Below are 27543 nucleotides of genomic sequence, written 5' to 3'. Positions count from 1 at the left end.
CAGGATGGCCGGGCATGTTGGAGAGGTAGTGTATGAGTTGGAGCTCCCACCTCGAAGCAAGGTGCACAGTGTGTTGCAAGTGTCTTACCTGAAAAAGGACTTGGGACAACAGGTTATAGCTACCCTAGCGTTGCCCCCTTTGGATGATGAGGGACACTTAGCCTTGGTTCTGGAGGTTATTTTGGAGGTTAGAGAGAGGAAGCTCAAAAACATGATTATCAGGGAGTTCCTAATATGATGGAAGGATTTTCCAAAGAAGGACACTACATGGGAGGGTGAACAAGTGTTATAGCATCCATCATTACAGTTGGTTGAGGACAAGAAAGCTATACACTAAATAATGTTTCTAAGTAAACTCTTATTTTTGCAATTTGATGAAAACTTGACTAAACTAAGAGGGGGGTGAATTAGTTTAGTATACTCATGGACATTAATATTCTTTTCTTGAAACATTACATGAGCAGCTTACACAAATAATGACCAACATATTGAATATGTGAACAACAAGTAATAAGCAAACCAAGCCATCACATGAACACATAATAATAGCACAATTATGGTGTTAGGAAAATATTTTTGGTGTGTTAAGACTTAGGAAAACTGGGTGAGTTGACCCCTACTTAATTTTTGGAGAAATAAGAGACTATACACATTAGAGAAAAGGGAGGAAAATCATGTTGTTAGTGGAATGTGGGACCCCCCAAAGGAGGAATTTGAATTACTTGGAGGGAGAATGACCAACAATTATAAATAGAACAAGGAGACCACCATTTAGCACTTTTTGTCCATTTAAATTATGAAATCGAGTTCTCTCTTGGAGTTGTTGAGCACAAGAAGAGAAGTGTTGGTTACCACTAAGGTTTCAAGTGAAACCCTCATTTCGAAGAACTTCGAGTGTCTCCCTAGTGAGACTTTGGGGAGTGGACTTCAAGGCTTCCATAGGAGTATTTGTAGGTGTTTTCCTTTAGGAAAAAGGAAGAGATTGATGTTATTTTGCAGAACTAGAACTGGGTGTTTTTACTGGGTCGAAGTCTTCCATTTCTTGGATTGTAGAGGGGTCATTGGGTAGGAGTTGTGTATGGGTTTTGGGTTGTAGAGATTGTCGAAGTGATTGCTGGAGTTTGGGCCTGGAGAAATAAGCTATCTTCGAGGTGTTTTTGCAGGGATTTCATAAGAAATTTGGCGAAAGATTTGTGCTAATTCAGCAATATTCCTCATGCAGTACACAAAGTTGGGCAAACTAGTTCATCTTCAGCATCATCAACATAATTTATGGGCAGTGCAATTTAATTATTTGGCCATTTTCCATCACTTTGGGTCCACTTCATTTCGCCTGCTTTTTGCATGCATGCAATGGAAATCCTAATATCTATTTTTCTATTCTTAGCATTATTAATAAAATAGCTTAGCATTTTTCCCTAGTTTATTTAATTTTTTGATAGTGCATGGGTGTTTTAAATTTATATTGTTGTAGCTTTATGCATGTCTTTGTTATTTACTGGATATTTACAAAAATGCATTTTAAACAACAAAAGGTAGAGACTTGGCCAAAAATTGTTTAGTCAAATTCTAGCCAAAATTCCAAAACCCATAATATTAGAAAACCCCAATAATAATTTATTATTAAACTAAAATTATGGAAGTAGTATTCTACTAATGCATCCATATATTAAATTGTTGTTAAATGCCTATAGGCATCAAAATACTTACCTCATAATATATCTCACGTTATCAAAGATTATAATGATGATAATAATAATAACTTTATTTTAAATTATTATTATTAATTATAAACAAATTAATATATGAATTAAACATATAGATTTAAAAACACATGTAACAAGATTTTAATCTTGGAGATTCACCCCTACTTTACCATGGAGATTCTTAAGATGTAAATAGACTTTATTATAATATTATGTGCCAATACCATGGCTTAATAATACCACATGCTCAAAAAATAATTCATGTTCATGTTCATATGTTAATAAATCTCAACTTTTTTATTTGTGAATACTACTAAGAACGAGGTTAATTCTCTACCTCCCACCTAGAATTTAATTATTGGTAATTAAATTAAATTCTTAGAAGTTTTATTTATAATATGCATACCTATTGATAACAAATGCATATGAAATAAATTATGACTTTTTGGGTATGTGGTATTGATAAACCACAGTATTCTAAAAATCTTATTTACATGTTAAAATCTTGTTATATGTTTTTTTAAATGTATATATATTTAAATCATTTATTAATTTTCTTATAATTTAAAATATAATTATAATTTTTTTAATTATATAATATCTTATTACATATTTTTTATATATATATATATATATATATATATATAATTCATATATTATTTTTACCATCATTAAAAATTTGAATAAAATTATAATTTTTTAACTTTGATGATGATGATGGTTAACGTCCACTAAGACCAAACTTTGGTCTATCGGACCTAAAGAAACGAATTATTTACTTTGATTTAAGATTTTATTCCTATGCTCAAAAAGCTTGGAGAGAAACCTCTCGGGCTCACTATAATTTTGACATCGTAAAAGGCTAGGAAGGTCAGTATTGCAACAAAGATTTTGAAACTAAGATCTAATGTGGTTGTACACTGGTCACTCTAAGAGCAAGTGATTTTCATCCTCGATGTTCGTATTCTCACAGAGATGGCAGAACCTTTCCATCCATGGTGTTTTAGGAACTACTCAACGACCTGTTTCACTATGGAGCTCATGAGAGTTTGTTCTAATCTTGGCTATATTAATTTTCTTCTTTGAGCTAGTTAAAACAGAGAGATACTTTTGATCTTCTAGGGTGGGGTTGATGACCTCCTTATAATATCTTAAATTTATTTTAGTTGCTAAATCTTTCTCACGCAACATTTTTTCTTTGAACTTAGAAGTAACAATATTTTTAATGTTATTAATGTTTTGCAATGCAACATTCTCATCGATATCCCAATGGTATAACCAGGCCCTGGTGTCTTTATACCAACCTCGTTTGAGCCTTAGGTGGTTTTGGCTGGAATTTAAGGCTGCCATAGGAAGTCTATGGTCTCCTATGTTATTGAGTTTGTACTTGTACAAGAGAAGCCTAGTCATAGCTAGGCTCTCGATAGGGGAAAGAGCCACTTCTATAAGGAGAATAGGATAGGGTGTGTTGCTTTTAATTTTGAGGTTATACGTTATAAAATGCTTCTGGATTTGCTCAATCTTTCTCCAAGATTCTCTAGAGATGCTACAACCCCAAACCTCACATCCATATAAGATAACTGGAGTGACTAAAGTTTCAAAGAGGAACTTCTTTCTAGCCCACATTACGAGGTTTTCCGTTTTACAATTATTTTCAAGACCAAAATAAGCTTTCCATCCCCTATTAATCCTTTTCTCAATGCTATAGTTCTAGTTGAGCTTGTGATGAATATCAATTCCTAAGTACTTGTAGGAAGACACTTCCTCCAAGTTACTATTGCCATACATAAAATTAGCATAAGTGTCCTTCTTGGATTTGATAATCATAACTTTTGTTTTGTCATTGTTAACAATCATACCCATGGTAGAGTAGAAATCCTTAAGAAGTCTAAGTTTCTTATCAAGATCAGATGGGCACCTTGCAAGAAGAACAATATCATCAGCGTAGAGAAGAAGGATGGTGACTATCCCCGCTAAGATCGTGACAACACATCCTGCTTCCTCTAGGCAACCTTCTAGCTTGTCGATGTAAATGACAAATAGGGTAGGGGAGAGGAGGAAACCTTGTTTAACTCCGATATTACACTTAATATATTTCGACCACCCCTCATTGCTCTTTAACTTGACAAGGCAATTACATTCTTGTATAACCTTATAGCGGCATCTCTCAACTCAAAAGGAACCTTAAGCTCTTCTAATATGTTCCAAAGGTTATTTCTAGGAACCGTATTGAAAGCCTTTCTAAAGTCCACAAAGCAACAAAAGAGATTGGATTTATCATTGCAGCATTCCTCCACAATGATCCTAAGCGTAACGAGGTGGTCTGTTGTTGAGTGCTACTTTCTATAACCCGCTTGGCCTTTAGCCCACTTACCTTCACTTTCAAACCATATGCTCAACTTCCTTTCCAAAATAATACCATATAACTTGGCTAGGAGAGGGCTGATCATAATTGTCCAATAATTAGAGGGGTTATTTGTATCCCCACTTTTAAAAATAGGGATAATGAGGCTTTGAGCCCATGGTTTAGGGAACCCTTGCTTGACCACTTGATTGAAAAGCTTGTCAATGTGGAGGATGAGGACAGGACCTCCAATTTTTAAGATTTCCGCCTGGTAATGTTCAATGTCCTTAGCTTTCCCATTAGCCAAGCAATTAACCCCAAAATCAATGTCTTTTAATGACAAAACTTCTTTCACTGTGAGCAGGGTTTCAAAGTTATCCATGACATTTGGAGATTCATAAAGCTTTTTAAGATAGGAATTCCAGTCATGTAAAGCAATTTTATTATTATCTTTAGTTTTTCTTGTTAGAATTTGCCTCCAGGATTGATATATATCAATGGTGGTTAAACTAATTATGTTATTATTTCAAAGGCAATCATAAATGTCGGTTAAACTAATTATGTCATTATTTCAAAGGCAATAGGTATGAACAAAATCTTTCAGGCAATAAGTATGAACAAAATCTTTCAGGTAATAGGTACGAGGAAAATATTTTAATAATAGGGAACCCAGTAAAAATAAAATAAAAAAACATTGAATTATAATTTCTTAATGGAAAATTATGTTATTATTTTATTATATTTAATTAAGATAATTAATTTTAAAATAATCAAATCAAAATGATTTTATATTTAATTGTTTAAATTATTAATTAATTAAATATTTAAATAGAATTAAAATGATGTTTATGAGGTTTTTGATTGTATATTTAATTGTTTAAATTATTAATTAATTAAATATTTGAATAAAATTAAAAATGATGCTTATGATTGTATTTTTAATGTATTATTTTTATTTTTTCAGGGGTGGTTTATGGATACTTGGTGGCTGCTATATTTACGGGAAAATTCTAGTAGGTCAACTAAAGGGATCTAACATTTCTGCAATCCAAGCAAATCAACTTCAAGGGATCTAACCTAGCTACTATATTCACTGGAAAATCCTCGCAGATCAATATGAAGGGATCAAAACCTATCTTCAATCCAAGGAGATCAACCTAAAGGGATCTAACATATCCGCAAACAGGCAGATCAACCTGAAGGGATCTAACATGTCCACAACCCAAGCAAATCAACCTGAAGGGATCTACTCTAGCCACTACATTCACGGAAAATCCTAGCAGATCAACCTAAAGGGATCTAATCTGTTTGCAATCCAAGGAAATCAACCTCAAGGGATCTAGCCTCGCCACTACATTCACAGAAAATCCTAGATCTAAGTTGTCTGTAATCCAAGTAGATCAACCTGAAGGGATCTAACCTATCCGCAATCCAAGAAGATCAACCTGAAGGGATCTAACCTAACCACTATGGATCTAACCTGGCCACTACATTCATGGAAAATCCTAGCAGGTCAACCTGAAGGGATCTAACATGTCGGCAATCCAAGCAGATGAACCTGAAGGGATTCAGGTTGATCTAACCAGGGCACTACATTCACGAAAAATGCTTGTAGATCAACTTGTAAGGCCTAACCCAAAGGCATCCAAGAGATTTGACTTAGTGACCTCCCAACTAGGGAAATACTTAGCAACGAAAACTCGACCAGCTAAACTAACCCTTAAGATAATGCATTTCTTATATAAATTACTAGTTAAAATTTTAAAAAAAAGGTGTATATATAATAATATTAATAAATATTATCTATTTTAAAATAGAGTATAAGATATTTGACTTTAATTTAGATTTATAAAAATCTTTACGGGTTTTACCAAAAATTTGTCGAAACTTCCTTGAAACAAGCTTCTCCGCTGCTAATCTCGAAGACTTTTAGCATCTGAATCTGAAGTTACCAAAAGGGAAGGTGACGAACGGGCCCGCCCAGCGCCTCCTCCAGAAGATATGGTGTTTTGGGAGCGGAGCACCATGAGTAGAGGGAGGCAGACCAACGGAGACTTAAAGAGCATTCATCCACTACTTCTTCCTTCACGTATATCCAACATCGGGCGACGACAAACCCCACGAAAATATATGATGAGTGTCTTTCAAGAACTGTTTTCGAGCTTCCTTCATCAACATATAACTCTCCTTCTCTTCCTATTTATATTATATATAACCTATAATCGGGATGATATCTTCCAACAAAGACGCACCACCACTTCTTCACTCAGCTTAGCGGCAGAGCTGTACATCTTCAATATGGCTCTTACATTTACAGATTCCTCCTCGATGGTAGTGTTGCTAATAATTGTTTCTATCTGCATCGTCTCAGAATCAGGTCGGGCAGATGCAGTATCAGGCCTGAGCAAGGATTACTACAAGCAAACGTGCCCAAGTGCAGAGACTGTGATAAGGGATACCATACGCAACGCCACCCAATTCGACCCTAAAATCCCTGCTCGCATTCTACGAATGCATTTCCACGACTGCTTCATTAGGGTATTTCCATTATATTTTGATATCATAGTTAACCAGTGTAGAGTCATCTCTCCCACCTGAACCCACAAGTTTTCACTGTTTTCAATCATATTTAGGGCTAGCTTGGCTCCCAAATGTACTTCATTAAATTCATGATTATTGTAGGGCTTAGAATTAGAGTAGAATATAGTACGTAGCATTTGTCGGGAATTTCTGGTTATTCCAAACAAAATACAGTGGAAAAATCCTCGGTTTCCACTGTTGAGAATTTTCTGATAAATTCCGAAACAACAAAAATATGAACAGAGAGTAATACTCTGTTTTCTGATAATTCAAAAACACAAGAACAGAGCATAAAATAATACACTACTTTGCCTCAGGATCAAAAACTGATCAAAATAATACTCTGTTTTTGACACAAAAAAATACTCTGTTTTTTAACTCAGAAAAACAGAAAATTTGTTCTCTGGAAACGGTGTTGCAGCAACACAGTTTTTTTTCAGTTGCTGTAACTTGTGTTGCAGCAACGCTGTTCGTGGTGTTGCAGCAACGTAAATTTTTGACGTCAAGTATTTTTTGAGTTACGGTGTAACAACAACAGGCAAAAAGAAACTTCTATTTATGAACGATAAACTAACTGATAAAATAAGTCTTCCTCACGTAGAGGGATCATCACAAAATATTATGCTAAAGAGCATCTTCCTCTTGACAGAGGGATTACAACAGGAATGCTTCAGTTCCACAAAACAACTATCTTAGAAAATTTCAGCACTATTGTGCAATACAAAAAAACTCTCTTGTTCTACACTGCTGTGTGTTACAAAAGGACTTTCAATCTATGTTTTTCTACACTGCTGTGTCTGCATTTTATAGTGTGGGAAAGGGTCTTCACCGCCTTAACTTGTTGATGAAGTCTCTGCTGCTCATGATTAACAGATTTGATCTTTTGTTGTATTTCTTGAGTCGGTGATGATGAAATCTATGACTGATAAATGCTGCGTCGGCTCGAGGCTGGTTCTTTTCTCTTTCAGCCGTTCTGCTCATTAATATGGTTGTTGAGAAGTAATGGTGTAGCGCTGGATCTGATCTTCTTCTTTCTAAAACACAAAAATAATTAAAGACTGAAAAGATAGTAATGGTGGTGATTTAAAAGATCGGGAAAAAATGTGGGGCACCGGATCATGACAAACGAATAAAGTAGCTGCTGTTGTTCTGTTCACTGCAGTTGAAATTATAATTTCAACACTCCCCTTTAATTTCAACTGCTGGGTTATCAGTCATACCCAGAAGTTTCCTTAAAAACTCAAAACTTTTCTGATCCAATGGCTTTGTCAGAATATCCGCAACCTGTTCCTGAGTCCTGCAATGTTGTAAAATGATTTCTCCATTGTTCACCAATTCTCTGATGTAGTGAAACTTTGTGTCTATGTGTTTCGTTCTCTTGTGGAATACAGAGTTCTTGGATAATGCAATAGCTGAGCTATTGTCACAAAAAATAACTGTTGCTGTTGCCTGCTCCTGGCATAGACTTCTCAACATTCTCCTCATCCAAACCGCTTGACATGCTGCTGTTGTAGCTGCCACATACTCTGCTTCTGCTGTGGACAATGCCACAATTGGCTGTTTCTTGGAAGCCCATGAAATGGCTCCTGAACCTATGTGAAAAATGTAACCAGATGTGCTTTTCCAGTCATCTACACTTCCAGCCCAATCACTATCTGTGTATCCAACTAAATCTGAACATTCTGAAACAGTATAAAATATGCCATACATTTTTGTACCTTTAACATACCTCATAATTCTCTTTGCTGCCTGCCAATGTGTTTCTTTTGGCTTCTCCATGAATCTGGAAATTAAACTAACAGCATACATTATGTCTGGCCTAGTTGCAATTAAATACATAAGGCTGCCAACTATGCTCTTGTACACACTAGGGTCAAAATCTTTGCTGCTGTCTTCTTTGCTGAGTTTTAATCCCATCACTGTGGGAGTGATTGCTGCCTTGCTATCCTGCATGTTAAATCTGCTCAACACTTCATTTACATATTTTGCCTGTGAAATAAAAATTTCATTTTCATTTTGATCTACTTCTATTCCTAAGAAGTATCTCAGCAAACCCATGTTAGTCATCTCAAATTCTTCTTTCATGACTGATTTGAAATTTTCAATGAGGTAGTCATCATTACCTGTAAAAATCACATCATCAACATATAACACAACAATTAAAATTTTACAGTCCTTTTCTTTGATGTAAACAGTGGGTTCTCCCTCACACTTCTCAAATCCGTTTTCCAGTAGATAGGAATCTATCCTACTATACCATGCTCTTGGCGCTTACTTCAGCCCATAAAGATCTTTCTTCAATCTGCAGACTTTGTGCTCTTGGCCTTTCTTCTCATAGCCTAGAGGTTGCTCGATGTAAACCTCTTCCATTAATACTCCATTCAAGAATGCTGACTTCACATCCATTTGGTAAACTTTCCATTTGTTTTGTGCTGCTATGGATAGCACTGCTCTTATTGTTTCCATTCTTACAACCGGTGCGAAAGTCTCCTCATAATCTCTTCCATACTGCTGCTTGTATCCCTTGACAACAAGTCTTGCCTTATGCCTTTCTATCTTTCCTTCAGCATTACTCTTGGTCTTGTAGACCCATTTAACTCCAATGACTTCTTTACCTTTTGGTAGCTCAACTAAATCCCATGTCTTATTTCTTTCTATTGCATTCATCTCCTCATCCATAGCTTCTATCCATTTCTTATCTTTAATCGCTTCTTCGAAATGAACAGGGTCATCAACATGACAATACAAAGCAAACAGGGAATTCATTCCTTCATCATAAATATCACTTAAATTTCTGAATTTCTTACCTCTTTCATTCGGTGTGCAAGTGCTTGTAGATGCACTTGAATTTCCTCCTTGTGGTGTGCTTGGAGAAGCACTCTCATTTCTTCTCAAGGGTGTCTTTTGTTGTTCTGTTGTTGGTGCTGTTGTTTGGGGATGTGTTTCAGCCAACTCCTCATCATCATCATCATGAGACAAACAGTTTTTAACATTAACTGTTTTCTCTATGCTTCCATCCCAAGCTTCCTCTTCAATAAATTGAACATCTCTGCTCACAAAAAACTTCTTGGTGGATGGGATATATAACCTGTAAGCTTTGGATTCTTCACTGTATCCAATGAAAATACATTTCTCCCCTTTGTTGTCCAATTTCTTCCTTAGCTGATCTGGAATGTGTGCATAAGCCACACAACCAAAAACTTTCATGTGGGTGACTCCTTGCTTTCTCCTACTCCATGCTTCTTCTGGCACTTTGTTCATCACTGCTTTTGTAGGACATCTATTCAAAATATATACTGCACAGTGTACAGCTTCAGCCCAATAATCATTTGGCAAATGCTTTGCCTTCAACATGCTCCTCGCCATATCCATGATTGTTCTGTTTTTCCTTTTAGCAACTCCATTTTGCTGCGTGGTGTACCTTGCTGTAAATTGCTTATGAATTCCATTTTCTCTGCAAAAACGTAAAAATTCTTTAGAAATATACTCACCTCCTCTGTCAGTTCTCAAAATCTTGATACGCAGCCCACTCTGATTTTCTACAAGTGCTTTGAAATTTTGGAATTTTTCAAACACTTCACTCTTATTCTTCAGAAAATAAACCCAAGTCTTTCTGGTAAAGTCATCAATAAATGTTAGAAAATATTGGCTGCCTGCAAGTGATGGAGCTTGCATCGGTCCACATAAATCTGAGTGGATAATTTCTAAGGGTGCTTTTGCGCTTATGTTTTTTCCGGTTGGAAAACTTTCTCTGTGTTGTTTCCCCAATATACAACCTTCACAAAGGCTGTCTGGCTTTTCTATCAATGGTAATCCTCTTACCATTCATTTTCTACTCAACAAATTAAGACCTCCAAAGTTGAGATGTCCAAATCTCAAATGCCACAACCAATTTTCATCCTTTGGTACGCTTTGGAGAGCCTCTTGTGTCACTGCTGCAATTACTTCTTTATTTTTCAGATCTGCCCTTATTCTGAGAGGGAACATCCTGTTCCTTGTCATCTTCACTTCAACAATACAACGTTTGCTGGGTAATCTATCCATGATGGTGCATACATCATTCTCAAAGAAAACATTGTAACCCTTCTGAACAAGCTGTCCAATACTCAAGAGATTACACTTCATTCCAGGAACATAATAAACATCTGCTATGGTTTTCTTTTCACCTTTCTTTGTAAATATTTTAACTTCTCCTTTTTCCATAACAGAAATTTTACTATCAGTCCCAAGTGTCACTTGTGACTGCACACTTTGATCTAAAGCAGAAAACAGGGCTATGTTTCCTGTCATATGGTTGCTGCAACCAGAATCTAGAAACCATATATCTTCATTGTTTGTTTCAGCCATATTACAAACTAACAACACATTATCTTCACTGATATTTTCTCTAGTGATATTTGCACTAGATCTATTACTCATATCATGTTGCTTCTTCCTACATTCATTTGCATAGTGCCCATATTTTTTACAATAATAACATTGGACATTGGATTTTTCATACCTTTGTCCTTGAGCATGATGTTGTCAACTTTGCTGGCTGCTGCCTTGGCCTTGGTTCTGATTTGGATTGCTGCCTCTTCCTTGAACGTTTGTTGGACTGTTTCTTCCGCCTCTGTATTGGCTTCTGCCTCTTCCTCTCTTGTTTCCTCTACCTTGACCTCTTCCTCTTCCAAATGACATCTGGGTCTTGAAGGCTTGCTCTAGAGATGAGTTTTCATTTCTACTCAACCTCTGCTCATGTGTTATCAGTGATGCATGAAGTTCATCAACTGAAAAATTTGAGAGATCCTTTGTCTCTTCTATAGTGGTGACAATCACATCAAATTTTGAGGGTAGGCACCTCAATAGTTTCTCCACAATCCTTCTTTCTTCAAGAGTTTCTCTATGAGACCTTATCTGTGTGACGAAACCAATTGCTTGTGTGAAGAATGAGTCAATATTGTCTGACTCCTTCATGCGCAGGTTCTCAAAATCTTTCCTCAGCAACTGTAGTTTTGTTGTCTTCACTCTCTCCATACCTTGATAGGCTGTCTTGAGAGTTTGCCATGCTTCTCTAGATGTCTTGGATGCTGCTATCCTCGGAAACACACTCTCATGCACTGCTTGATATAAGAATACAAGGGCTTTTGAGTCCTTTTTCTTATTGCTCTTCAACAACTCTTTCTCTGCCTGAGTTAATCCAATAAACTCTTCTTCATTTGCTGGCTCTTCAAATCCATATTCAACAAGTTCCCATAAATCTTGTGAGGCAAACACGGCTCTCATGGTTATTGCCCAGTAGTCATAATTTTTCCCATTGAACTGTGGGAGCTGGGTATTAAACATACCCACGCTGGTGCTGGCCATTCTTACAATACTTGACTGTAAAAAAAAATCACTTAATTGTCTTCAGCAGCTACACAAAAAACTGATCTGAAAAATACCTTGACAGCGTTTTCGCTCTGCTAGATAATTTGCTGCAGCAACAAATCTTCTTTCAACTTCTTTGATGTCTTCAAAGAGCCTGGACAAGCTCTGATACCATGTCGGGAATTTCTGGTTATTCCAAACAAAATACAGTGGAAAAATCCTCGGTTTCCACTGTTGAGAATTTTCTGATAAATTCCGAAACAACAAAAATATGAACAGAGAGTAATACTCTATTTTCTAATAATTCAAAAACACAAGAACAGAGCATAAAATAATACACTACTTTGCCTCAGGATCAAAAACTGATCAAAATAATACTCTGTTTTTGACACAGAAAAATACTCTGTTTTTAACTCAGAAAAACAGAAAAATTCGTTCTCTGGAAACGGTGTTGCAGCAACACAGTTTTTTTTCAGTTGCTGTAACTTGTGTTGCAGCGACACTGTTCGTGGTGTTGCAGCAACGTAAATTTTTTGACGTCAAGCATTTTTTGAGTTACGGTGTAACAGCAACAAGCAAAAAGAAACTTCTATTTATGAACGATAAACTAACTGATAAAATAAGTCTTCCTCACGTAGAGAGATCTTCACAAAATATTATGCTAAAGAGCATCTTCCTCTTGACAGAAGGATTACAACAGGGACGCTTCAGTTCCACAAAACAACTATCTCAGAAAATTTCAGAACTGCTGTGCAATACAAAAAAACCTCTCTTGTTCTACACTGCTGTGTGTTACAAAAGGACTTTCAATCTATGTTTTTCTACACTGCTGTGTCTGCATTTTATAGTGCGGGAAAGGGTCTTCACCGCCTTAACTTGCTGATGAAGTCTCTGCTGCTCATGATTAACAGATTTGATCTTTTGCTGTATTTCTTGAGTCGGTGATGATGAAATCTATGACTGATAAATGCTGCGTCAGCTCGAGGCTGGTTCTTTTCTCTTTCAGCCGTTCTGCTCATTAATATGGTTGTTGAGAAGTAATGGTGTAGCGCTGGATCTGATCTTCTTCTTTCTGAAACATAAAAATAATTAAAGAGTGAAAAAATAGTAATGGCGGTGATTTAAAAGATCGGGAAAAAATGTGAGACGCCGGATCACGACAAATGAATAAAGTAGCTACTGCTATTCTGTTCACTGGAGTTGAAATTATAATTTCAACAGCATTTGTATATTAATGTTAGAATATATAAAGGGATTCTATAGTTGTGGAAATTATAGAATTCTCAATGTTGTGTAATTTGTTTGCAACATCAACTAATGAGAGATTAATATCAATGCATGTTAGTTGATTTTATAGTTTTGTTTTGGTTTTTTTTTTAACCTAAATGGCGGCGGTTGGGCATTGACATTGGCGTAACTTGGCGTAAATGAGTGCAGGGGTGCGATGCATCGGTGCTCTTAGACTCCACTCCAAGCAATGAAGCAGAGAAAGACGCTCCACCCAACGTCTCAGTTCGCGCCTTCTACGTACTAGACGATGCCAAGGCCAAGCTCGAGTCCGTTTGCCCACAAACTGTTTCCTGCGCTGACATTCTCGCCATCGCTGCCAGAGATGTTGTAGTTCTGGTATACTGTAATTTCTTCTCTATAATCCTGATAATATAAGGCTAGACGTGTATGTATGATTAATTGAAATATTGATTTGACAGACTGGGGGTCCAAACCGGGACGTTCTCAAGGGGCGAAAGGACGGGCTCATATCGAGGGCAAATGATACAAGGAATTTGCCAGCCCCCGCCTTCAACGTTTCTCAGCTCATTCAAAGCTTTGCCCTCCGTGGACTCTCTGTCCGTGATCTCGTCGCATTGTCAGGCATTTGAACCTCGTTTTACCAAGCTATTATTCTTCATCTCATTCTCATTCCATTCAAAAACCTGACTCGACTCCTGATACGCATTCACTTTGACATAAATATGAAATATGGTCATCGTTCGTCAGTCGAATAATCTCTTTTTTTAAGTTCGTTAGATTTAAGGGGTAAGTCTTACCAAGTCTTGATGCTGTTTTAGTAAGTGGAATAATCTCCCTTTTTTGAAGTTTTAAGCGTAAAAGTCTTCTGAAATCTCGAGGTTCTTCCAGAGTTTTACTTGATATATTTATTTAGCCCATACAAATCGTAAATCTGTAATAAGTCAATAAGTTTCCCTAAATTCCCTTAAATGTGGATATGCATTTCATCCTAAATATTTCATTTTGACATTATTATTTTGAAAATTAATTATATAAAAATATATGGTTAGATAACTACTCTTTAATAAAGAGAAATCAAAATTATATTTAATAAAAATATATATATAATTTATATATAAAAGATAGATTAATAATATTTTATTATTATATAAGCTTTAAGAGTTAGCTTAATCAGTGAAATCAGTGCCTCGCCAATTGGGAGGTCATAGGGTCAATTCTTGAAAGCTCTTGGGGTCAGGTCAGTGAATAGGATCAAGTGGGAACAACCCTGGACGTAGCGGCTACCCATTGACCAGGATATCCCCTTCGGGGACCAGGACCACGATATCCCCTTCGGGTGGACCCCCTTCGGGTAGGGTCCACTTAATGTTGGACAACCCTGGATGTAGCGGCTACCCACTGACCAAAAGTGAAAAAAAATATATATTTTATTATTATATATTTATAATTTAATCTTATAATATTTTTATTATATATTTATAATTTAATCTTATAATATTTATTACTATATATTTATAATTTAATATTAATAAATCAAATATAGAATAATAATTTTTTATAAATATATTTGATGATTTATTGGAATAAAAATGTGTCGTTATTTTATCATTTTAATATTTTTTCCTCTTTTCTTTCCTCTTTTCTATAATAGAGTAGGTTTTTTCTCTCATTTATATAACAAAGTATATAAAAATACTTAAATATATATTCATCTAAAATAAGAAATTTTTCTAATTTTTAATTTTATAATTTTATGTTATTTATATTCATTTTGTTTAAATTTATAAATAAATAATGATTTAGTGACTTGTTTATAAAAAAAAAAAAACCTTAACAATATACTTATTCACTATTAATCCAAAACCAATAAAATAAAACATAAAAACTTTTTATATTCAATATTATATTAAAACTATATTAAAATAAACTCAATTTTTAAGATTTAAAACTTTTCAGCTATCTATCTACGTAAATATATATAAATCTAATCATATATTATTATAATAATTCATCGTATAAAATTAACACCTACATACTATTCCATATTCTATAATATAATTAATATTCTATAATATAATTAATGTCCAAAACAAAAATAATAAAAAAATAATTTCCATATTTATAATCAAATATAATATCACAATTTAAACTTTTTAATTTCCATATCCATAATCAAATATGATATCACACTTAAAACTACCTAAGTGACTTTTAACAAAAACCCATTTATTTAAAAAACCATGAGCCTACTTATGCTTCCTATCTTGTTATCCATTTTATTTTATATCATTTATGTAATTATGAATTTTGGCCAAAAATAAATTTTATGGATCTTCCATTTTATTATTTTCGGTCATTTTTAGAAATTCTAAATATTAAAAAAAAATCGCAATCAATGGATATATCTGCTTAGAATTCTCAATGAATTCTGATCATTTAAAGGATTTGTATTAATTTCATGTATTGATTGATTTGGAAATGTTTCCACATATATATAATTGAGAATTCTGATCATTTAAAGGATTTGTATTAATTTCATGTATTGATTGATTTGGAAATGTTTCTATATATATATACCCCAGAGGAGATGTATTTGCAAAGCGTGTCTCTAAACCATAGTTACCAAGTTCGCCCGTACTGGGCATAAAAATTCGAAAATTCGCCGGTACGATCCGATTCGCGGGAAAATACGTTTATGCTGATACGATACGGATCTGTCTGGTGAATCATAGTTTTCCATTAAAAAGATTTTTCTTTGAAATTTTATATTAAAAAGTAGTGGTGGAATTATGGTAAGTTTGTATAATGAAAAACAAATAGTTTTTATATTAAAAAATAATGGAAAATAATAATTTGAATAATGAAAAACAATAGTTTTTATATTAAAAGGTTAAGTGATTTTTATCACAGTTACCAAGTTCAGCCGTACTGGCCATAAAAATTCGAAAATACGGCAGTACGATTCGATTCGGTTGCAAATTCCGAAATTGGAATTCGGTACGGTTTTTTTTTAAATAAAATTTTTATATTAATTTTTTTTTTATAATAAACTTTAAATGGTAGGTTAAACTTATTAACTTATTACAATGGTGAATGGAATTTGGTAAATAAAAAAAATTATATTAAAAGAAATTATAATAAACTGTAAATGGTATGTCAGGGATATTACAGTTATGATGGAATTTAGTAAAATGGTAGGTTAAGAATATTACAATTATGATAAACTGTAAATAGTATATTAAGAATATTATAATTATAATGGAATTTAATAAAATGGTATGTTACTAATATTACAATTATGATGGAATTTAATAAAAAAATATTTGTATAAAATTTAATATTTAAAAATAGAAATTTCTATATTATTTAATTAGGTAAAAAATTGTTCATATAAAATTTAATATTTAAAAATAGAAATTTCTATGTTGTTTAAAACATAATTTTTATATTAAAAAAATTTACATTTATTATTTAATTTGGTAAAGATTTTTTGTTTATTATATATATATATATATATATATATATATATATTAGAAATTTCTATATTAAAAAAGTATAGTAAATAGTAAATTGCATATTAAAAAAGTTATAGTTGTAAAAAACAATAAATTATATATTAAAATAAAGTAAAAAATAGTAAGTTTATACGTATTAAAAATAATAAATTCCTATAACAAAGAAAAATAAATTCTTATCTATAAATATTTATAAAATATATATTCTTCAATTTTTTCTATTTGAATTTTATACTTCCCCTATTCCCCACTAGTAACAAAATGGAAACAATGAATTAAAGTTGGGGTGTGTTTCTCCCTTCCGGTCTGTTTTGAATTGAGTAGAATGCATATCTGGACTAACAAAATCTACACTATAAACAACTCTTTGAAAGTGTGTTTCACTGGAAACGCTAAATCTACAAGGAGAGAATTATGTTGTTTTAGTTATTAATTAATAATGTTGTTATTTTTTTATTTTTAAAGGTTTATATTAAAATTTAGAACTTGATAATATGATTTTTTTTTTAAAATATATATTAGAATATAGATTTTTTTAATTTAAAAATAATTTAATTTTGAAAGATCTCTACTTCAGAATTTTTCCCGTATTGTATTTTAGGTAATCGAATTTTTTTGAATTCGAATTCGTATTCGAATTCGAATTCGGTAACTATGCTCTAAACTCAAGAATGAACAATATTTACAATTCAGAATTTTTTGTAACCCGTTTTGGAAAGTCATGAGATCGAATATGAGATCGAATATAACCATGACAGTATCGGAACCCTGTTGTGTAACTTGTATCTCTAATGGAATTTTAATTATGTATTGTCATGAACAGGTGGGCATACGTTGGGCTTCTAACTTCAACGCCACATTTAAGGTGGATCCAACCATGGAACCGCAGTTTGCACAGAGCTTACGCATGGTATGCCCTCAGCCTAACAACAATCGCAGCACGGGGGCTTTTCTGGATTCCACGGCCACCCAGTTTGACAACACATACTTCAAACATTTAGTAGAAGGAAAGGGAGTGTTTGGTGTTGGGTATTTTTCCATGGGGAAAATACCAAAACCAGACAAACAAACACCACAGAGTCTGTGCTCTGTTTCCTCTGTACCAGGATCTTTTGCACAGGGAAGCTATTAAAAACGAATGTACTCATAACAGAGTATTACACAGCCATAAAAATATTTCCGTTGATTAAAATATAAAGCCTGAAACAACATATTCATCCTCTTTGCTGAGAGGGATTCACCAAAAATAATTACATTCAAAACATTTACTCTGTCTTCACATGAGAATTTACTGTGCTGGGTAAAATTCTCATTTACATTCACTCACTGTGAAAGCACATTACTTATTGGTGTAAAACTATTTTTACACATACTGCTGTAAAAATATTTTACACATGCTTCTGTAAAAACATTTTACATATGCTGCTCAAAATAAACAAAACATTATGTGCCCCAAAAACTTACTGCGCATTACAAAATGGTCAACACATATAATCTATGCACTCCTGTGCGTTTCTTCTTGCAAAAACAAACACCAAAGGTCAACATAGAAAATACATGCGCTCCACTACTTTTCACTCTCACACTGCTCGCATTTCATTACAATGAGGAACTAATTTTTATGCACTGCTGTGCAACACTTCAAATTCTACATTCCCTTTCTGCGTTCCTCCTTTTATTCATGTGTGCGTGTTATCAAAATGGTCTGCATATTGCCCCCATTTTTACTCTGCCCCCTATCCTCTTTTCACACACTACAATACCAAAAAAAATACACCACGAGCAGCCACTACAACCCATTGACTTTTTTTTACAACTCTTATACGTGAGGGCGCGGGCTTACATAATATATATAAAACATATAAAAAAAGCGCGGCCCATAATAATATTAAAGGCCCACACCTAAACTACGTACATGCATAAAAATATAATAACGTGCCCATAACCATTTAAAAGGGCCTCCACCTAATCCTACGTAAATGCATTAAAGCCATGTCGTTTCCTCCACGGCGGTCAACCACAAAACTTTCAATCCACGCAAACTTTAAATTGACGCAGGCCCGTGCACCTTCAAGAGATCGACGGCTGACAACACGCAAGGAGATCGGATGGCTGGAGTGGATATCGGAAGGCAGTTTGCAGCAGGACTTTAACGCCCGAGAAAATGACGTTGGCTGATGTCAGGTGTGTGACACGCGTCTGCACCAAATCCCATCGGAGCCAAGTATACGGAAATTGCTTTTTGCTGGAAGGCGGTCCGAGAAAGTTAAGCGGGTTTCCGGTTTCGCTTTGGCGGTTTTGGGTGAGGTACGCACGGAGTTGAAATTAGATTTCAACACTCCCCTTTAATTTCAACTGCTGGGCGTTCGAACATACCCAAGCACTTCCTCACATGGAGGAATTCACCAACTGCTTCTAATGCAGTTCCACAAACAATCAAAGTTGTCTTCCTCTTAATAGAGGGATTAACCTGAAAATGTGCTTAAGAGCACCTTCCTCGTGACAAAGGGATTCACCTGTGACTATGCTGAAAAGCATCATCCTCTTGATAGAGGGATTTACCATGTCACTGTGCTGAAAAGCACCTTCCTCTTTAACAGAGGGTTTCACCAAATGACTGCTTCAAATGAAGTTCCAAAACAAACAAACATTGCACTGCTTTGTGTGCAAACTCATTACATTGTTCTTTTATGCTGCTGCATATTCTCTGCTGCACTGTTGTGCCATCTTCTTTGCTGCGTCTACACTTGCACTACTTGTGCACTTTTCAAAGACAAAATACTCTGTCTTTTCTGGAACAATTACACTGTCCCAATTTACAAATTTACACTGTTGTGTGTAAACATTTCTTACACTCACTGCTGTTGCATATATTGCATTTCAATTCAATGAACAACAAATTCATTACATTTACCTTTACTGCTGTAAGGAAAATTTCTTTTGCATGTGCTGCTGTTCAAAACTTCTTGCTGCTGCATTTTTCATATTCACTGTTGTCCATACCCATAACCATAGACTGTCATCCCTGGGTTTTTATTTGCTGCTGCGTTGCCTCTGCAATTTGCACTGTCGCTGCCTTTTGTTTCATCATACTGCTGTGTGCCCATACTCTTGGCACTTCATTCTCCACAAAAAAATAACACAGGCTGCTGCCTTTTCTTATGCACCCTTGCTTCACACAATCTTCAGCTTCATTCATTTTATTTTCACAACGCAATGCTGTGCAATTTCTTTCATTTTTCTGCTGCCACACATTATCATTTACCCATGTGCATTAAAAATCTGTTGTCCTTGTTTTTCTTTATGCGTTTCTTTGCATGCTGCATTGCATAAAAAAACATTACGTTTTTCACTGTTGTGTAACAAAAATTTCATTGCATTCTTAGCCACTGGGCATTTACGCTCTGTTGCGTTTTGCCTTCTTCTCTTTTTCTTCTCACTGCTTTGCATTTTCATTCCCAATACAAAATATTTCATCTGCTGTGCATTACACTCATTCTGCTGTGAGTATATTCTCTCACATTACATAGAAGGAAACTACCTTCCATTGCCATGCAAAAATTCAAAACTGATGTTCATTCTAATCTATATGCTCCAAAAAAAATTTCAAACTGTTGTTTTATGTTTTGTCTTCCCACTGCTGTGAGGGTTTCCATGCTTTGCATTTTTCTTCTTGTCTCGTTGCTGCTTTTTACATTTCAGCGCTGCCATCTTTTCTTCTTTATGCATTTCTGTGCATATTGCATAACAACAAAGCAAAAACATTGCTGATTTCATCACTGCTGCATATTACCTTTTAGAGGGATTAACAAAAATTTCATTTGCAACTGCTGCGCTACAATACATCCTCCATCAACAAACGAATTTTAATACAGTTCAGCAAACAAAAATTACAAGCTCCCCTTTAATGTGTGCTTGTCTTCTTTTGGCAGACTCTTCTCAAAACAAACTTAGATCAGCTGCGTTGCTTAAGGGGCTTTCAGGCTGTATTTCTTTTCTTCTCCATACTTGTGTAACTTTCTTCTTTTGCATGGGTCTAGCTTGTGTAAGATCCCATGTTAAGTTACAATCACGTGCCATATGCCCAATGTTATGACACTTGAAGCATTCAGCATTTTTCATGAATGAGAATTCATGATTTCTTCTTGTGAAATTACTTCTTGGAGATTGTCGGGGACCACAACATCTATCTCCATGAAATGCTCTACAGTCTTTTGCCATATGACCAAAGTTTGAACAAGCATAACAATAACCATAAAATGAACCTTGGTACTTGGAAGATGGAGGTTTCCTTGATGTACTTCTGAAGCCTTGCTGCCTTGAGATCCTTTGATGATCACCATTGCCTCTTGCCTTCTTGCCATCAGCTACATTTCTTCTTGGAGCTGGTTTTCTACTTGGAGCAGGATCTCTTCTATTGCTGCCTTCATTTTTCTCCTTGCCTTTGCTGGAACTAGGAGCAACACCATCTATTTCTGGCTTCTTCACATCTCCTTTGCTTGAAGCATCTTCATCCTTGTTTGAGGGTTCAGCTACATACCCAAGTCCTGATTTATCAGATGGAGATCTGTGATAGCTGAGCATGTCACCCAAAGCTTGAGAGCTTTTCATGATCTTGTTCATCCCTTCAACCTTCTTCCTGAGGAGGACAATCTCTTCTTCCAACTTTTCACATTCATTATTTTTCTTTGCTAGTTGTCCCTCAGTTTCTTCCTTGCTACGAGTAGCTTCAGCTGCTACTATTTTGAAGGAGATAATGTCTGTCTTCATTTTGGAGATTTCTGCTTGACTGCACTCCATTTTCTTTTCAGCGCCTTGTGCCTACTTCCTGGCTTCTTGTAGTTCGGACTTAAGGGAGGAGACCTCTACCTTGTACTGTCCAATCTCTTCTACAAGTTTGTTCACTCTCTTGTGTCTTTGTTCAAGTTCACTTGTCAAGGCATCTGCCTGCTTCTTTGCTTCATTCAGCTGATTTGTCATGGATATGACTTCTTCATGATGCTTCTTCTTGCATTGATCCAGCTCCTTCTTCAGCTTGGTAAGCTCTTCATCCCTTTCCTTTACCTGAAGCTTGATGAGGTCAAGCTTCTCATCCTCAGCTTCTATGACGGGTTCTTCTTGACTCATTGTCATGGTCAGTGCTTCCTTTGCATGAAGGTCATGCAGTCTGTCCCATATATCCTTTGCCGATGTATATTTTCCTAGATTCCTCTTCACAGAATCAGGCAGTCCATCCAAGATAATCTTTGCTGCTTGTGCATCATACTCCATGGATTCTTTATCCATCTTGCTGTCATCAATCACTGACTCCCAGACTTCAATCCCCTCAGACATTAGGAAAGCCCTCATCATTATTTCCCATACATCAAAGTTTCCATCAAACTTTGAGGTTTCAAATAGAATGCTTTCAAACAGATTGCCTTCTAGTTTAGTAGAGGAGGGAGACACATTTTTAGTAGCCCTAGAGGCTTTCTTCTTTGACCTTGCCATTCTTATCTAGGCTTTAAATACTTGACTGTTTTTTTTTCTTTTAAGTCACTGACTGTTCCTTCAACAGTAACACAAAGAAAAGCTTTGAGAAATACCTTACCCCTTTTGGCTGTGGCTTCACACTGCTGGAGAGCCTTCACTGCTGCAACAAGAGTCCTTCCTTCAGCTTCTTTGAGTCTTCAAAGAGCCTGGACTAGCTCTGATACCACTGTTGGGTATTTTTCCATGGGGAAAATACCAAAACCAGACAAACAAACACCACAGAGCCTGTGCTCTGTTTCCTCTGTACCAGGATCTTTTGCACAGGGAAGCTATTAAAAACGAATGTACTCATAACAGAGTATTACACAGCCATAAAAATATTTCCGTTGATTAAAATATAAAGCCTGAAACAACATATTCATCCTCTTTGCTGAGAGGGATTCACCAAAAATAATTACATTCAAATCATTTACTCTGTCTTCACATGAGAATTTACTGTGCTGGGTAAAATTCTCATTTACATTCACTCACTGTGAAAGCACATTACTTACTGGTGTAAAACTATTTTTACACATACTGCTGTAAACATATTTTACACATGCTTCTGTAAAAACATTTTACATATGCTGCTCAAAATAAACAAAACATTATGTGCCCCAAAAACTTACTGCGCATTACAAAATGGTCAACACATATAATCTATGCACTGCTGTGCGTTTCTTCTTGCAAAAACAAACACCAAAGGTCAACACAGAAAATACATGCGCTCCACTACTTTTCACTCTCACACTGCTCGCATTTCATTACAATGAGGAACTAATTTTTATGCACTGCTGTGCAACACTTCAAATTCTACATTCCCTTTCTGCGTTCCTCCTTTTATTCATGTGTGCGTGTTATCAAAATGGTCTGCATATTGCCCCCATTTTTACTCTGCCCCCTATCCTCTTTTCACACACTACAATACCAAAAAAAAATACACCACGAGCAGCCACTACAACCCATTGACTTTTTTTTACAACTCTTATATGTGAGGGCGCGGGCTTACATAATATATATAAAACATATAAAAAAAACGTGGCCCATAATAATATTAAAGGCCCACACCTAAACTACGTACATGCATAAAAATATAATAACGTGCCCATAACCATTTAAAAGGGCCTCCACCTAATCCTACGTAAATGCATTAAAGCCATGTCGTTTCCTCCACGGCGGTCAACCACAAAACTTTCAATCCACGCAAACTTTAAATTGACGCAGGCCCATGCACCTTCAAGAGATCGACGGCTGACAACACGCAAGGAGATCGGACGGCTGGAGTGGATATCGGAAGGCAGTTTGCAGCAGGACTTTAACGCCCGAGAAAATGACGTTGGCTGATGTCAGGTGTGTGACACGCGTCTGCACCAAATCCCATCGGAGCCAAGTATACGGAAACTGCTTTTCGCTGGAAGGCGGTCCGAGAAAGTTAAGTGGGTTTCCGGTTTCACTTTGGCGGTTTTGGGTGAGGTACGCACGGAATTGAAATTAGATTTCAACATTTGGCTCCGACCAGGTGCTGTTTCTGGAGAACCCAACAAAGATGATGGTGCGGAGATTCGCAAGGGATGAGAATGCCTTCTTCAAAGCATTTGAAACCTCAATGGTGAAGTTGGCAAGTGTTAGAGTTATGACCAGCGAGGGAGAAGTGCGATTGAATTGCAGAAAAGTAAATTCTTGAACATGATTGTTATGCGGTTATATGCTCCTCCTATACATTTTCATTTTATATGATGCAAGAGATTCTGTTCACGATTGTTCTGAGAGGATATTCTCTGCTGTTAGAAGACACAAAGATTCAAACAAATATCTAATCAATAAATTGTTTATTGCTCGAGCTATTCAACGAGCATAATAAAAATAGTTTCGCAGACACTTCTGCACTGACCACGACAGCTTACCTATTCACGCACCTGACTGTTCATATATTAAATTATTCAAGGACTAAGCCGAAACATAAGTTAAATTGTAATAATATCTAATTAAAAATCAAAGTTTAATCACTTCCAAAATAATGTCTTAAAGTAGTAAAATAAAAATAATCAAGTCACATCAAATTAAAATCTCTAGGTGAACTTGACAAATATCTTACACTGTGGTACTTTGAAGTTAACCTGTTTTGTGATTCTACAATTGATGCATACGGAGTAGTATTAAGTATAGTTAAGTAGATCTAATTCTTGAGTTTTGAACTTGTTTTGTGATTTTACAACATATGCTTAGAATGTGCTACTTAAGTCTAGTTAAGTAAATCTGAACCTTGAGTTAATAGGTTTTGTGATTTTGTAATGGATGCTTACAGTGTGCTAAAGTTTAGTTAAGTGGATCTGAACGTTGAGTTAATAGGTTTGGTGATTCTACAATGGAGGCTTACAATGTGCTAAAAGTTTAGTTAAATGGGTCTGAGCGTTGAGCTAATAGGTTTTGTGACTTTGCCATGGATGCTTACAATGTCATAAAGTTTAATTAAGTAGATCCGAACATTGAGTTAATAGGTTTTGTGATTTTATAGTGGATAATTATTAAAAGATATAAAAACAATATTTCATACATGCATGTCATATGAAAAACAATATTATGAAAGAAGGAAACGAAGATGAATTCACAAGTGTGGAAGCTTTAACTAGGTTATAGGATTGATAGGTGTCAAGAAGTCTCGTGACACAACCAATAAGCTTCACCCTGTTTTTTTGGTTAGTTGGATACCTTTTAGGATTTAGCTAGGTTATTTGATGTTATGCCCATAATCCGAGTGAAGGTAGAGACTTGTATTCCTCCTGAAGAGGAGAGAATCGGTCACCATTATCTTTTCACTAAATTATTATATATTATTTAGTTTTTAAAATATATTTTTTTTTTCTCGGTAAAAGACTATCTATTATATTAAGTGGTATTTACATATGAGCTGTACAGTCAGTAAGACAAGTCCAGGGCCAACTATGACCCCTGGGAGAACAAGTTTTGACATGAAATATACCCTCGCAGGGGCAACTACCAGACTCACTGAACCATTTGACACAAAAGACCAAAAGATCGTGACTGCAATCTGACATAGAGCCGCAAAAGACCGCATAAACATGACTGTGGGCTGACATCGAGCCGCAAGGAGTTAAACATTGACCACATGGCCCTCGCAGGGGCTTCCTTCCTTCAATCTTGCATCAGAACATTTCCCAACTAGATAAAGACCATTACAAGGCCAGACCACGAGACAGAGACCTTTGCTCAACAAAATGCAGAACTGCCTATGAACGTAAACAGAAGTAGACACTAAAGTAAACAGAAAGCAAATACCCGCTGAGACAATTGGATAAACCGGGTGCCGAGAGAAGAGAGAGTGATCCTGAGAGCGCGTCTGGGGATTAATCCTCGGGCTCAGCCTCGTAGATGTAACTCCAGCCCTGTCCTTCCGGCATTCCATCCCACAACTCCACTGGAGGATTGGCCGCGATTGGGGGAGCCTGCTCCTGAGGGATGGGAGGAGCTTGCTGGATTCCTCTTCCTGAGGTACTGGCTTCAATAGGAGGCTGCAGCACCGGACTTTCCTCTTCTTTGCCTTTTTGGGGTGGCCCCTCCTTCTCGGGTTGCTTCCCTCCTTCACTTCCTTCCTGGGCCTTTGTGAAGAGCACCGAGATGTGGGCATTGATGCCCGCATTCTCCCTCGAACCGCCCAATGTAAAGATGACAGATCCAAAGGCCGGAAGCCCTGCCTCTCCCTCGCTCGAGCTACCCACATCCAGGAACTGTCCAGCCTGTATTGTTGTTGCTCTCGCCCTCCGGTGACAATAGCAACAACAACAATGATGATGCTCCTCTTCTGCTGGGTGACGTGAGGCCGATCCTCTTCCTGGGCCTCTTCTACTGATCTGCCTCTCACGGATTTTGGCCATGGAGTCTCTCCCGAGTTCACCCTGCTCCCAAACCTCTGCCAAAGAGATGAAATCCCTGCGAGTCCCGGAGCGGGAGAACTGTATCCGAATTGCTCTGGTAGAGCAATCCCCCAGTGAATTATGCCACAGACCGCTCTTCGAATACCCCAGGCACCTGAATTCACAAGACTCCGCCCCAAACCAGGCCCCAGAAGATTGCCTTGCTTCACATTTATCCCCTTCCTGCGCTGCCTGTCTTTCTCCCTCAAGACATTCCTTTGGGTGGCGGCCCCAGAATGCTGTAATTGTTCTGCAAGGTGGTTGATCTTCCACCCTATCCAATTTTCCCCAGGACTGCAATATCCCTTGCTCACCATATCCACGCAATTGTAATACGCCATCCTCCCTATGAAAAATCGCTGCAAGACCTCGAGGCAAGCCCGCCTTAACTGCTTGCTGTACATCCATACTCTCCCCTTGCTCTGCATTGAATGCATGGAACTTGGGCTTCCCAACCTTCTTACCTGACGGCGTATAGCCATTACTTCTTTGCGCTGGCACGGGGCGGCACATGCTAGGCATGTGTCCCGTCCTCCTGAGACGTGCCCTCACCCGCATCCGGGAAGTTTTTAAAATATATTATTATTATTATTATTATTATTTAAATAAAAATATTATTTTATTATTCAAATATAATATAAATAAAAGCATTTCCCATGGAAAGTGTCTTTGAGTAGGATTTTTCTTATACTCTTTTTCCCTCCTCGCCTTGATATAATAACTATTCACATGTTTATATATCACAACGTACATGTTACTTGGCGCACCGAATTCTTATGGGTCACATCACAAGTTAAAGTTGCATCTTTGCAGAGGGTTAAATGTCAGCGAGTGGAGTTGGATGATATTGTGCCACACAATAAGTTTTTATGGATGAGGGTGGCAGCTCTCCACAATCCTCACATCATGATCGCACTCGCTCTCCACAATCTTCACATCATGATCACACTGGCAAGTTTCTTCGGCACTCCTCTCCTCAAGTTCAATGGTACATTATGTTATTATCAGAGTTATCGGGGTGGTGCTCCTACATCCTTTATATTGACTGCCACTTTCTCCATTTTGGCAAAGCAGATCCCCTCAAATTTGGTAATATTGCACACACCAAGGCATGCACAAGGCTCAAACCTGATCAAGCCACACTTTTCTAGCACTATCTTTATTTTTACCAATTGTTTTTTTCGTCTTCTCTCAGTACCTATGGCGTCAACCTTGTTGTGGGCATCTTAACACACAGGGTAATCATCTTCATAGTCAAACTTTGCTTCTTCCATATCTTTATGCATACAAACTAGCTAAACTATGGTTTTTATTAGTTTTGGATTTGTGTTTATCTTGTGAATTCTCTAATTTGG

At 36.3% G+C, this 27543-nt stretch overlaps 1 pseudogene; it reads left to right on the top strand.

Annotated features, from left to right (window-relative positions):
• Window positions 1-6308: 6308 nt before the first annotated feature.
• LOC149211955 (peroxidase 66-like) lies at window positions 6309-23940 on the top strand (annotated as a pseudogene).
• Window positions 23941-27543: the final 3603 nt, after the last annotated feature.

This window comes from Pinus tabuliformis, chromosome 1_1 (genome assembly GCF_031772625.1).
Source record: "Pinus tabuliformis cultivar Carrire ecotype Pingquan chromosome 1_1, CPIR1, whole genome shotgun sequence".
Classification (NCBI taxonomy): Eukaryota; Viridiplantae; Streptophyta; class Pinopsida; order Pinales; family Pinaceae; genus Pinus; species Pinus tabuliformis.
The sequence above is the reverse complement of the archived record's forward strand: the minus strand, read 5'-3'. Positions and strand labels throughout refer to the sequence as shown.